The sequence below is a fragment of the Neomonachus schauinslandi genome, chromosome X (genome assembly GCF_002201575.2).
Source record: "Neomonachus schauinslandi chromosome X, ASM220157v2, whole genome shotgun sequence".
NCBI lineage: Eukaryota > Metazoa > Chordata > Mammalia > Carnivora > Phocidae > Neomonachus > Neomonachus schauinslandi.
The window spans coordinates 108803099-108817364 of record NC_058419.1 but is presented as its reverse complement, the minus strand read 5'-3'; positions in this window follow the sequence as shown (position 1 = coordinate 108817364).

The following is a 14266-nucleotide window of genomic DNA, read 5'->3' as shown; positions in this document are numbered from 1 at the left end:
TCAACTAGTTTTGTAAATGTGGATGTAAATATTAAAGGAAAATGATTTTTGGTACTCAATTTAGTTACTGGAAAATTTTTAGATATCTTAAAACAAGTTCTTTTATGAACTAACTTTTTTCAGCTGTAAATTGTATGAAATCTAAGTGTAAATTAAATACTTCTCTTGCAAACATAGCATGCAAAGATGTGCTGTAAGAGTAAAATACATACTGAATTTCAGAAACTTAAGGTAAAAAAGAGAATCTAAAATATCTCATTAAGGAGCACCTGGGTGGCTCATTTGTTAGGCGTCTACCTTCAGCTCAGGTCATGATCCCAGGGTCCTGGGATCGAGCCCCGCATCGGGCTCCCAGCTCAGTGGGGAGCCTGCTTCTCCCTCTCCCGCTCCCCCTGCTTGTGCGCTGGCACGCTCTCTCTGTCAAATAAATAAATAAAATCTTTTAAAAAATAAAATAAAATAAAATATCTCTAACAATTTTGTTGGGGAGCCTGGCTGGCCCAGTCAGTAGAGCACACGACTCTTAGTCTTGAGGTTGTAAGTTCAAGCCCCACATTGGGTGCAGAGATTACTTAAAAAAATTTTTTTTAATTAAAAACAATAATTTTGTTACACACTGAAAGGATAATATTTTGAATATATTGGGTAAAATAATATGCACTAGTAGCATCAATTTCTCCAGTTTCTTTTTATTTCCTTTTTTAATGTGGCTACTGGAACATTTAAAATTGCCTATGTGGCTCCACTGGACAGTACTGCTCTGCATCAGGTAACACAGGTCTAGTATGGCATTGAAAGAGCATGGACTAATCTTTTTATTATTTGATAAGTAATCTTATTACCAAATTTTGGATAATGTTTCTTTACATTACTGGCTCCTGAAAGACCATGCAGTAGCTGACACAAAGGCTAAGACCAGATTGTGGTGTATCTTTAAATTATAGGTGGCACTTGATCTTTATTCTGTAGGCATTTAGCAGCCATCAAAGGGTTTTAGCAAGAGGGTTATTGTATCATTAGATTTGTATTCTGGAAAGATAACAATTGAAGCCAGTGGGGCATGAATTGCAGGGATCCACTTATTACTGTGCAAGATAGTAGGAATAAAGTCCTAAATTTAGGTAATGGGAGATAGGGGATGGGGGAAATGATGAGACAGATTTAAAAAAGATTTGATGGGGGGGAGCGCCTGGGTGGCTCAGTTGGTTAAGCGTCCAGCTCTTGGTGTCTGCTCAGGTCATGATCTTAGGGCCCTGGGATTAAGTTCTGCTTTGGCCTCGACACTCAGCACGGAGTCTGCTTGAGGATTTTCTCCCTCTTCCTCTGCCCCTCCCCCTGTGCACTCTCTCTCTTTCTCTCTCTCTCTAAAATAAATAAATAAATCTTAAAAAAAAAAAAGATTTGATGTTTGGTAGAGTGGGAAGGGAAGGGAAAGACTCAAGAATGAGTCCAAAGTTTCTGATGTGGTCAGCTCAGTGATGGTGGTACAGTCTGTTTTTATTCTCCACTTACTAACATGTAAATATCCTAGGTTTGGGATTACATGAGAACGATCATGTTGGGGAGGAAGGTAAAGCGTTCAGTTTGGTCATTTGACTTTGGCTCTGTAGGGGTAAATATAACCAGAGACAGATGCAAAGCTCAGGGGAAGAGGGGGGAGCCAGGGACAGAGATATGGGAATCTTCTGCATATAGGTGGCTAGAATTGTAGGAGTAGATGAGATCACCTGGACAAAGAAGTTCTCCACCTTTGCTGCACCTTACAGTCCCTTGGAGGGATTGAAAAACCCCAGTGCCCAGGCCATACCACTGACCAATCAAATCAGGGACAAGGACTCAGGAATGACCCTTTTTTTAAAGCTTCCCAGGTGATTCTGATATGCAGCCAGGTTTGAGAACCATTGGTACATGATAAGAAGAGCAGACAAGGCAAGGATGGAATCCTGCAGAAGCTCAGCACTGAGAGAGAAGACAGAGGAACCTATGAAGAAGTTAGTGAAAGAGCTGTCAAGTCAGAGAAGTAGCAGGAGTCCGAAGACAGTGATGTCATAGCAGCCACAGGAAAAAGAGGTTTCAAAGACACAAAATAGCAAAGAAAAGATCAAATGACAAAAGAACCAAAAAAAAGCCAAGATTGCCAAATGTGGTGAGAGCCCAGCATCGGGGGTAAAGGAACACACACACACGCACACACGCACACACACGCACACCTACACATATGTGTGTGTGTGTACCAGTCAGCACCATTGTGAGGTTTGCCTCGTTATCCTGAGCAACAAGTGGAAAGGACAGGAGGAGGCCCGAAGCTGGATTGATCCAGGGCTGGGAGTGCACAGGGACAAAGAACTAGGGCTTGAGGGGTTGGGGATGTGAGGACCAACCATAGGGAGGGAATGGAGACGAGGTGAGTGAGAGAGGGAGCAGGAATAGTGTGGGGTCCAGGGACTGAAGGTCCTGGTGTGATCAAAGATCGGGGACAGCACACATATCTGAGTGGCCCTTGGCCTGTTCCTGGAGCTGCCTCCTCCTTCACCCCACCCCAGGGACCCAGAATTACTGGAGCTCAGGTGATCAAGGAACTGACAACAGGGCCTTGGCCGAAATCTTCCACCCAGAAGCCCCTGAGCCACCCAGGCGCCCCTCAACCCTGCACTTTAAAAGGCAGGCTGTTTCCCTTAAGTCAAGCTTGCCTGTTACCAAGAGATTCAAGCGTGTCTTAGACACTGCTATGTCATCTACACTTCAGGAGCCTTAGGGGTTCTTTTCCTTCTTTGTAACATTCTTATGTTTTCTATACAGTCACTGTTTTGGGTAACTCTATTTTTTTTAAGATTTATTTATTTACTTTATTTACTTTAGAGAGAGGGTTGGGGGGGCAGAGGAAGAGGAAGAGAACCTTCAAGCTGACTCCCCACTGAACAGGCAGCCCAACTCCGGCTCGATCCCAAGACCCTGAGATCATGACCTGAGCTGAAACCAAGAGCCAGGGCTTAACTGACTGAGACATCCAGGCACCCCTTTGGAAACCTTATTTTGATGATTATTTTATTTTATTTTAAAGACTTTTATTTGAGAGAGAGAGAGAGAGCTCGCATGTGCACAAGTGTGGGGGAGGGGCAGAGGGAGAGAGGAGAAGGAGAAGCAAACTCCCAGCTGAGCGGGAGCCCAACGTGGGGCTCCATCCCAGGACCCCGGGATCACAACTGACCAGAGCCGGAAGCAGATGCTTTACTGACTGAGCCATCCAGGCGCCCCTGATAATAATTTTAAATGCCTGCACAGAAAAGTTGCAAAGAGAGTACAAGGAGCTCTTGTTTATCTTTACTCAGTTTCAACCATCACTGATATTTTACCCCATTGGCATGATCGTCTCTCTCTCCCTCTCTCTCCCAACATGCAAATATGCATATACGTATTTACACATGCATCTATAATTTTTTCCAAACCATGAGTTAATTGGAGACATTATGCCCCTTTACCCAAAATGCCTCAAGGTGTAATTCCTAAGAACAAGGGCATTCGGTTATGCAACCACAGTACACTGATCAAAGTCAGGAAATTTAACATTGCTACAGAGCGATTGTTCAATCCACAGTCCCTGTTCCACTTTGTCATTTGTCCCAATAATGTTTCCTATGGCTATTTTCCTTTCCTGGTCCAGGATCCAATCCAGAATCACACGTTGTGATTTAATTGTCATATCTTCTTAGTTTCTTTTCATCTGGAACAGTTCCTCCACTTTTCATTGTATTTTTTGACCTTGACATTTTTTGAAGAACATGGGCCATTCATTTTGTGGAAGGTCCCTTAGTTTGAGTTGGTCTGATGGTTCTTCATGATTAGATTCAGGTTGTGCAGTTGTGGCAAGAAGACCACAGAAGGGACGTCGGGTCCTTCTCAGTGTCTCACAGTGGGAGGCACATGAGGTCAGTTTGGCCCAATTGCCGATCTTACTTTTGCTTTGTAACAGCAATGGAATGTTCTTTTAGCTGTATTTTTCCCATTTGGCAGACATCTTGCATTGCAATACAATTTTCTTTTTTGCACAAGCATGATAATGCGAAGTTTCTGAACTATTTTTAATTAATTGCAAATAACCAAAATGCAATAAACTGGCGTTTTTTAAGGAAGCATGTTTAAAATAACATGTTAATTTTTACTTGTGGAGTTTTAATGTCAACTGGTATACACAGATTGAAACAAAATCTATTTCGGACAAAAATGAGAAAACTACGTATTTGTAAATAATTTTGAAAATGTGCCAGTTAAGATTAAGGAAAAAAAACTTCCTGGGGCGCCTGGGTGGCTCAGTCGTTAGGCGTCTGCCTTCGGCTCGGGTCATGATCCCTGGGTCCTGGGATCAAGCCCCACATCGGGCTCCCTGCTCGGCGAGGAGTCTGCTTCTCCCCCTCCTACTCCCCCTACTTGTGTTCCCTCTCTCACGGTGTCTCTCTCTGTCAAATAAATAAATAACATCTTTAAAAAAAAAAAAACTTCCTGACACAATGAACTTATTTTTTAAATAGTAATGTTAGTATATCCTTAAAGTGCAAGACTTCTGTGAGTAACATGTTGATGTGCCAGGCAATATAGTATGAAACCAAAAGAAACTTATGGCTTAGTGGGGAGGAGTGAAGTATTGTTTGCAGTGTGGATCTTAACAGTAATTGCTGCATAAGGATTTAGGTAGATTCTCAGAGCCTGACAGAGGGGAGTCATGGGACTGCTCGTGCCAAAGGGAAGAAGCTGAATGCGGAGCCAAAGAAGATTTTAAAATAAGAGCTGTGTCAACATGCATAAATTCACTTGCTTTGAAGAAGCTGCAGTGGGATCCAGGAACAGGAAAAAGAATATTTATTGTTTTGCCATTGCATGCCAAAATGTAATCTCTCTTTTTCTTTTACCCTTTCCTTAAAACAACAATTGTCTGCATGTAAAACGAGTATATTTTAAATGAACCATTCAGTGCTTTTATGTGCTCTCATTTTTAGTACTGAGGGCAACATGATAGATGAGAAATTCTCCTGACTTTGGACTCAAACTGACCCACATTCCAAACCTCGCTCTGCCACAGATTGATATGTGGCCTTGAGCAGTTCCCTTGGCCTCAGTGTCTATGTCTTTAAAGATTTTATTTTTAAGTAATCTCTATACCCACTGTGGGGCTCAGAACTTACAACCCCCGAGATCAAGAGTTGCATGCTCAACCGACTGAGCCAGCCAGGCGCCCCACTATGTCTTTAAACAGGGAATAAATTTTGCTGGATTGGAAGGATTAGAAATGACATACTTTACGAATACTGTGGCCCATAGTGAACAACATTCAATAATAGAAGTTGGACATAAGAGCAATATAGTTTTTGTTTATTTTTTTAAAAGACCATTTTTAATTTAATTTTATTTTTTCTTAAAGATTTATTTATTTATTTGACACAGAAACAGCCCAAGCAGGGGGAGCGGCAGACAGAGGGAGAGGGAGAAACAGGCTCCAAGCTGAGCAGGGAGCCCAATGCGGGGCTCGATCCCAGGACCCTGGGATCATGACCTGAGCCGAAGGCAGACGCTTAACTGACTGAGCCACCCAGGCATCCCAAGTGCATTATAGTTTAAAGAAAAGAGCCCTGGCCTGCAAACTACGGCACCAGGATCCTGGTCCTTGAGCCTTCATTTCACTAACAAGCACCTGACCTTGGGCTGGTCACTCAGACTTTCTGGATTTTAGTCCCAATAAGGAAGGAGTGTTGGTTGGAGAGACACAGGTCAAGTACGAGGGGCACTAGCCTGCTGCCACTAATGCAAGGTGGAAAGTTCTTCATTGGAGAGCTGACTGCTGTGCTGTGGGAACCCAGCTTAGCAAATGAGCAGGCTGTGGTTGGCACTCGATCTGGGCCACGAATGCTCATGGGTGGGCTTCTCCACTGGACAAAGGAGGTGTTTCAGGTGAGGACAAAGACCCAAAGATCCAGTAGGTGAAAGGGCAAGGCCCAGGGGCACCTGGGTGGTTCAGTCGGTGAAGCATCCGACTCTAGATCTCAGCTCAGGTCTTGATTGCAGGGTCGTGAGTTCAAGTGCTGCCCTGGGCTCATGCTGAGCGTGGAGCCTACTTCAAAAAAGGTGGGGGCAGGGCGGGAAGGGGCTACCATGCTACAAAATGGCAGCTTCACTCCAATCCCACTGCAACTGGCTTCTGGGACTACCTCTGGCTGTTGAATTATATCAAATACATTTTAAGACAAGTGGCCCCTCTGCGGGCTTTGGAAATCTTTTAGCTCTGCTGCAGGGAAATGGCAGCTGAAACGGGAGTGCTCTGTACATGCCCAGGCACTCACCATTTGGACTGGGCCAAAGGAAACTACCAGTTAAACATCAATCGTAACTCATTAGTAATTAGTAACTAATCCTTCTGGGGGGCTTTTTACACACTAGGCACTGTTCTAAGTGCTGTACTTCTATGAATTCACTTAATTCTCAGGCATAATTGTGTAAAAGAGGTGCTGTTACGGTACGCCCTTCACAGAAAGATGAGAGCATTTGTCAAAGATCACCTGCAAGCTAATGGAAGAATCAAGGTTAGGATCCAGGCTGGCTGACAAAGGCCCTGACCCTAACTATTCTCTGAACTGCTTCTCTAGAGACTTTAGGCAGTAAGGAGTCATTCTTACAGAAAAAATATATATTTAAGTAGCATTAATAGTTGAAAATTTAGTCACATCTTCAAGTACAGCTGTAGGAGGTGCTGTATTCAGCCAAGAAGCCAGGCATTACTTTTTGGACCCAAAAACACTCTATTATTTTCTTTATTAACACTTTTGATTATGTCATTATTTGGGCATAGGCACTTAAGCAACACATTGCAATAATTAAGTCTCCCCTCCCCCTAATGCTGTTCTTTGCTGGAAGTGAGAGGAAAGGAGGAAGTGGAATGGGTTGGACAGCGTTTCACGTGGGGGCTTTGTGTCAAGTGGAGGTTCTCCCTCTCTCTCTCTCTCTCTCTCCCTCTCTCTTTTACTTATTTAAGTAATCTCTACATCCAACATGGGGCTCAAACTCACAACCCCAAGATCAAGAGTTACAAGCTCTTCCAACTGAGCCAGCCAGGCATCCCTCATGTGGAGGTTCTCTTAAAAAGGCTGGCCCAGTGTGTCTTCTTGGGGCTGTATGACAGAGGCTCAGGTTGGCAGTTTTCCATCTAAGTCAGGCTTTCTCAAACTGGAGGAACTGGGTGTTCGGACACATCTCAGGGCACTGTGAGTCACAGGAGTCAAGAAAGTGGTTGCAGGGTAATAGTAAGAAGTGACTCTTCATGTCTTTGTGTTCTACATGCTAGTTCTAAAAGGGTCAGCAGAGGGGTGCCTGGGTGGCTCAGTTGCTTAAGCGTCTGCCTTCGGTTCAGGTCGTGATCCCAGGGTCCTGGGATCGAGCCCTGCATCAGGAGGAGCCTGCTTATCCCTCTCCCTCCGCCGCTACCCCTGCTTCTGCTCTCTCTCTCTCTCTCAAATAAATAAAATCTTAGAAAAAAGAGATGTGTTTAAGAAATAAATAAAAAGGGGCGCCTGGGTGGCTCAGTCAGTTAAGCATCTGCCTTCGGCTCAGGTCATGATCCCGGGGTCCTATGATCAAGTCCTGCATCAGGCTCCCTGCTCAGTGGGGAGCCTGCTTGTCTCTCTCTCTCTCTCTGCCTGCTGATCCCCCTGCTTGTGCTTGCTCTCTGTCAAATAGATAAAATCTTAAAAAATAATAAATAATAAATTAATAAATTAAAAATAAATGAATAAATAAAAAATAAAAGGGTCAGCAAGGACACAAATAAGGATTATGGCTGATACCCAGAGTGCTGGCTTGAAATGTCTTGAGGAAAACCTATTTTGTCATTTACCTTTCTTAAATAATTATCCAGAGAGTTCTACCAACAAACTTTTAGAGGCTTCTGAATGGGCAGTGGACTACCTGGCACCCTGGGGGTTGGGAATATGAGTCAAATGATGGGGAACAGAGTGGGGAAATCGCACGGGTTGCCTGTCATCCTCATCTCCCTTCTCCAGCATCTGAACTCGGAGAACCTGGTCCCTGCTGGGAGTCCTTTGGGGTGGCAATCATGACGTTCTATTCCTCAGTTCATTTCAAAGACACAGATGTTGAAGGCCTACTGTATGCAGGCACTGTGCCAAGCACTGGGAGCGTAGAGGTGAAAACTCAGGCATCCCGAAGGAGCATGGTGCCTTATTAAGACTGTGCCTTAATAATGATATCAACAGGGGTGCCTGGGTGGCTCAGTTGGTTAAGTGACTGTCTATGGCTCAGGTCATGATCCCAGGGTCCTGGGATCGAGCCCCGCATCTCAGCATCGGGCTCCCTGCTTAGTGGGGAGCCTGCTTCTCCCTCTTCCGCTCCCCCTGCTTGTGCACTCTCTCTCAAATAAATAAATAAAATCTTTAAAAAAAAATCAACATCCTCCTCATCACTGCTACCTACCATTTACTGAATGCTTGTTATGTGTCCAATATTGCCCTCTGTGCTTGTCATATATTTACTCATTTAATTTTCACAACAGCTCTATGAGGTGGGTACTATTATTAGCTCATTTTACAGAGGTGGGGAAGGAGGCACAGAGAACTTGATGAACCTGTTGACGGTCACATAGCTAGTAAGAGGTGGGCTAGGAATTCACCCCAGACATTGTTTGGTGGAGAAAGGCAGTAGCTGGAGAGAGGCAGAACACCCTCTCAGTTACATACACACCCTGCTGGGGAGGCAGGCAGACTCAGACACCTTGGCTTTGGGGAGCTGTAAGGAAGCACAGACACCTCGAGCCCGCAGGCAGCGCAGTCACAGGCAGTACCATGGAGGGGTGAACAGCCAGACTCTGGAGCCACCTGCCTGGCTTCTAGTCTTGGCTTTACCATTTTCTAGCCCTTGAACCTCTTCATGCCTCAGTTAACTTGTTTGTAAAATAGCAATAATTACACCTACTTCTTAGGGCTGTTGTAAGGATTAAGTAAGTTAGCATCTGAGGCTGAAGAATATTTTTCTGTGGGAAAACCACAACCATGAGGATGGTTTCCTAGCAGCCTTCAATTTTGCTCTTTTTTTGTAAACACCTCACTTCAACTCCATCTGATGGGGCGTGTACTAGAAATTTGCCTCAGGTAATGACGTTCACTTAAAAATTCCTTTACAGCAGGAGTGCCTGGCTGGCTCAGTCCAGAGAGTTGGCGACTCTTGATCTTAGGGTCTTGAGTTCAAGCCCCACATTGGGCATGGAGCCTACTTAAAAAAAAATTTAAAAATTTCTGTATGGGGCGCCTGGGTGGCGCAGTTGGTTGGGCATCTGCCTTTGGCTCGGATCATGATCCCGGGGTCCTGGGATCGAGCCCCGTGTCGGGCTCCCTGCTCAGCGGGGAGCCTGCTTCTCCCTCTACTCCCCACTTGTGCTCTCTCTTGCTATCTCTGTCTCTCAAATAAATAAAAATAAAGTCTTTTAAAAATTTTTCTGTATAGGGGCGCCTGGGTGGCTCAGTCATTAAGCATCTGCTTTCGGCTCAGGTCATGATCCCAGGGTCCTGGGATCAAGCCCCACGTCCAGCTCCCTGCTCAGCAGAAGCCTGCTTCTTCCTCTCCCACTCCCCCTGCTTGTGTTCCCTCTCTCTCTGTCTCTCTCTGTCAAAAAATAAATTTAAAAAATCTTTAAAAAAATTTTTCTGTATAGTTTTACCTTATAAACTTGGTTCAGCTACAAGTCTTTTTTTTTTTTTTTTCCAGTTGAGGTAAAATTTACATAACATAGAATTAGCTATCTTACAGTGAAAAACTTACTGGCACTTAGTACATTTGCTGTGTTGGGCAACCACCACTTGCATCTAATTCCAAGATACTGCATCACCCCAAAAGGAAACCCCATACCTATTAATCAGTCACACCTCCCACTCAAATATTAACCTGATTTCTACCTCTATGGAGTTGCCTATTCTAGACATTTCAAGTGGAATCATACAATATTTGTCCTTTTGTCTGGCTTCTTGCACTCAGCATAAAGTTTTTGAGATTCATTTATGTTGGAGCATGAGTCAGTACTTCATTCCTTTTTATGGCTGAATAATCTTTTGTTTATCCATTCATTGATCAATGGAAATTTGGTTGTTTCTACTTTTTGGCGATTATAAATACAATTGTGTACAAGTTTTTGTTTGGACACCTGTTTTCCATTCTTTGAGGCACATACCCAAGAGTGGAATTGCTGGGTCATATGGTAACTGTCTAAGTTTTTGAGGAATCGCCAAACTGTTTTCCACAGTGGCGGCACCATTTTACATTTCCACCAGCAATTTCTCCACATCCTTGCTGACCCTTGTTATTTTCCGGCTTTCAAAATCTATTTACTTATATCAGAGCTAGCCTTGGGGGTGTGGGGTTGTATCTCTCGTAGTTCACACTGCTTTTTGGCTTTGCAGTGGCACACTTGATTTTATGTTGGAATCTCCTGGGTTTTTATTTTTGGTTACAATCCCAATGTTAGGGCTGCACCCCTGGCAGCAGGATTTAAAGCTCCCGAGGTGATTCCACTATGCGGGCAAAGTTGAGAACCACTGTGTCAAAGATTCCGGGATGCTCTCAGTTACATGGTCTTTTTACTCAGAAATTCAAATCATGTTTAACTTACTGGGCCAGGCCCACATTTATCTGAAAAATGGCAGGGGAGTGATACAGATTTCTGTCAGCCATCCCAACCCTAATAGCTAAGGCCAGTTTTTTTTTTTTTTTTTTTTTTAAGAGAGGAAGTGATTTCACCACAGCTGCACACAGGGGACAGGGAGGCGGAGTGTCTCCAAGGGTCCAAGTGAACTGCTGAAAACAGAAAAAACAAAACAGTAAAACAAAAGGCCACTGGCTTTGATGGCAGGTGCAGCTGCTAAGGGCTGCTGGTCCCCACCCCGCCCACCACCTCCCTTCACAAGGAAGGTTTGGAAAAGCAGCACTGTTGGTGGCCTCTGGGTTCTTACACCCTGGGGAGGTTTCCAAGTAGCACCTTGCCTCCCTGCCACCACCTTCCCCTCTCTGACAGACAGCCTTTTTCCATTTTCCACTTCCTTCTTCCCACTAGGTAGTTACTGTTGCTGAGCTGGACAGACATTGTGGCTATTCCTCTGAGTTTATAAAGATTTTATTTATCTATTTGAGAGAGAGAGGGAGAGCTAGCGGGGTGGGGGTGGGGGGGGGGGTGGGAGGGAGAGGAGAGGGATAAGCAGACTCCTAGCCGAGCGCAGAGCCCAGCGTGGGGCTCAATCTCACGTCCCTGAGATCATGACCTGAGCCGAAATCGAGAGTCAGAAGCTCAGCCAACTGAGCCACCCAGGCGCCCCTATTCCTCTGGATTTATAAAAACTCTGTTGCAGACGTCCAAGTTGGCCCGACTGCGAAGAAACAGGTGGGCCCATGTGAAGGTGAGTTTCCGATAAGAGTAATACGTAACATCAGTAACATTTTGCTATAGAGGATCACCTACGGTTTTTCACTCTAAGCACTGACTTCATGTTATTGTCACTATTGTTACCACCCTCCCGCCACTGCCCCTCCCCGCCCCCAGGCCCACACGGGGCGTGGAACAGGCGGTTCTCCTCTCGTGACAGCGACGGACCCCGCGGAGGACCGCGCCTGGGGCAGGGGCTTTAGGGGAGCGTTTAAGGAAGCTGGGTGTTGCTCTGGATTGGATGCTGGCCGGAAGCGACGTAATTCCATGACTGGGGGTCCTCATCAATCTTACCTAGAAGCAGGGAAGACCAGACAGAGGCTGTGATTGGTAACGAAGCCGCAGTGCCTCCTGTTAGCCAGGATGCGGGGATGTGTGGGGCCGTTTGTGATTTGGACAAGGTTCACTTGTTCTCCGTGTTCAGCCAGGATTACAGAGTGGTCTTGTTTTTGTCTTGTCCCATGCTGGCCACAGAGTGGCCTTGTCTGATGTTGGTGTCCTGGGGAATTATTTATGTTCAGTGGAAGCCTGCCCGGCCAGTTCCCAGATGGCAGGGGCTGCTTTTCTGTCTCAGGCCTCACTTTTGGCCAAGAGCAGACAAGGTCAGGATGTGAATCCATGAATATCCACATTTTCACCATTGCCAAGATTCTGTTGATTAGGAGGTTGTTTCAAGAGTGCAGGCTGTAGTTGGGTAAATTTCTCCTGCTTCTCTGTTGCAGGATAGGTTGCTGAATTATCTGGTGTGACAAAAGCTGCACAGGATACACTGGTCAACTGTAACACAAGCAATTCCCACAAACAAAATCATTATTCATCCTGTAACAGGCCTTGAAGCCAGGGGCCTGGATTATAAAACCCAGACAATGAGAACACATTCCAGAATCCAAACAGGTACTCACAGCCCAGCTGGAGGTGTTTAAAGAGGCCTCAGGACCTTGGTTCCTGTCCATGACTTACCTTTAACAATTTTGCCAGGATTCCGTCCTTGGTTGGTAATGCACAATACTGCGAACACCTTTACAGTAACTCCTAAAATTACCTCAACGGTGTGGGCTCCATTTCGAGGCCCATTGATCTCTGATGTTGTGCTGATGTCATGAAGCCTTTTTGTTATACTCCACTTTTGTTACTGCTATCTGATTAGCTAATGACAAAGCCTCTTAAGGAATTCCACCTCTATTTTCCACCTTGCAGAAGTAAGGGGAGGCACTTTCACAGGCCACTGCCGCCTGCACTGCAGGACACGAGCTGCTGAGCAGGACTGGCTACATAATTTTCAGGCTCAGTGCAAAATGAAAACCTGGGGTCCCTTGTTCAAAATGGTTAAGAATTTCAAGAAAGAGCCGAGAAACCAAGTTCAGGGCCATTCTGAGCCCGGGGGCCCTGTGCCATTGCGCAGGTCACATGCCCTAGAGGCCCACCCTGCGACACTTGAGACCTCTGGAGTCCTGCTGTCCATGTAGCGCAACAAGGGACAACTGTGTCCCCCTGACCGGACTCCGGAGGAGTGGCAAGAACTGGAGAATGTCCAAGGACGAGAGCAGGCACTGCAATCTAAGGTAGCTGGACCGAAGGCTGAGATAACAGAATAGCTCGTGAAATTGAGACTCTGGGATCCCGGAAGAAAGGAAAACACGCAGAGCAAATGCTAAAAAGGAGATCCCGTTCTTAACAGGATGGCCTGTTAAAGAACACTTGTGAAGATACTGCCCAGTTCTTGTAGAATGGTGAAGGACTCAGGAAAACAGCCAGTGGGGGCTGCTCTTGGGAGAGGCGAGTTTAATACGTACTTTCTTCATGCTTTTATGAGGGTACAGAAGGTCAGATTTAAACTTTGTCCGGCCATTATAGCGATTCCTGCGGAGCTTCCGGACCCTGAGAGACGCACAGAAGACTGACGGGATGATGGAAGCATTTGCCTAGTGAGACTGTCAGTGGAATAAAGGAGGGCTTTAGGGCGCACTGATGTTCTCTCCTTTGCCACATCGTGTTGAATAGCAGCCATAAGCCCAAAGTCAAAGAGAAGCCCACAGCGGAAAGGTTCACCGCCTCGAACAGGGGCATCTGTAATGGAGGAGCAACTCTGGAATCTGTAATTTCCCAAATCAACATTAACCTTATCCTCTGACTTGCTTCTCCACCATTCCCATTTTTCATGCAAACGTAGGTAACTTAAATACGCAAGAGGTTTTTATTTGGTCCCGAAATGCAAGCCGACCCTTGCTAATAATAATGGCAATAATTCTGATGGGTTTTACTGTAGCATTTGAAGAGTTAAGGAAAAGGCGGCAGTACTTTTGGACTACAGGGTGGATCCTAGCATTTGATTTTCTTGACTTAGCCAGGAAATAAGAGGGGCCCTGGCTTGGGGGATGGTCTGGGGACGTGTGGATGTGTAGGGGGTGGGCCCCCCGGAAGTCGTGCTGCGCTGTTCAAACCTAAGGTGACCTAACGGATGGCGGGAGCGCCCGCCCGATCCTCGGCGCGGGAACGGCCATTGGTGACGCACGGCGGGGAGCACGGCGCCCACGTTTCCACCATTACATTAGCGAGGCCCCACACCCTGCGCTCTAAGTTCGGGGCTGCGGGCGTCCTCGCTTCCTCCCTCCCGGAGGCGGGCCCGACCCCGCCCCCGCGCCCCGGATCGCTCCCGGCGGTCCCTCCCACCTCCTACCCTCGGCCTCCCCGGCGCGTCTCACTCCCCGCCGGCCGCAGCCCGACACGCCGTGCGGCCCCCCAGTCTCCCGCGGCCGCCTCCCCCAGGCATGGCACAGGGCCTCGCCTCACTATGGCAGCAGT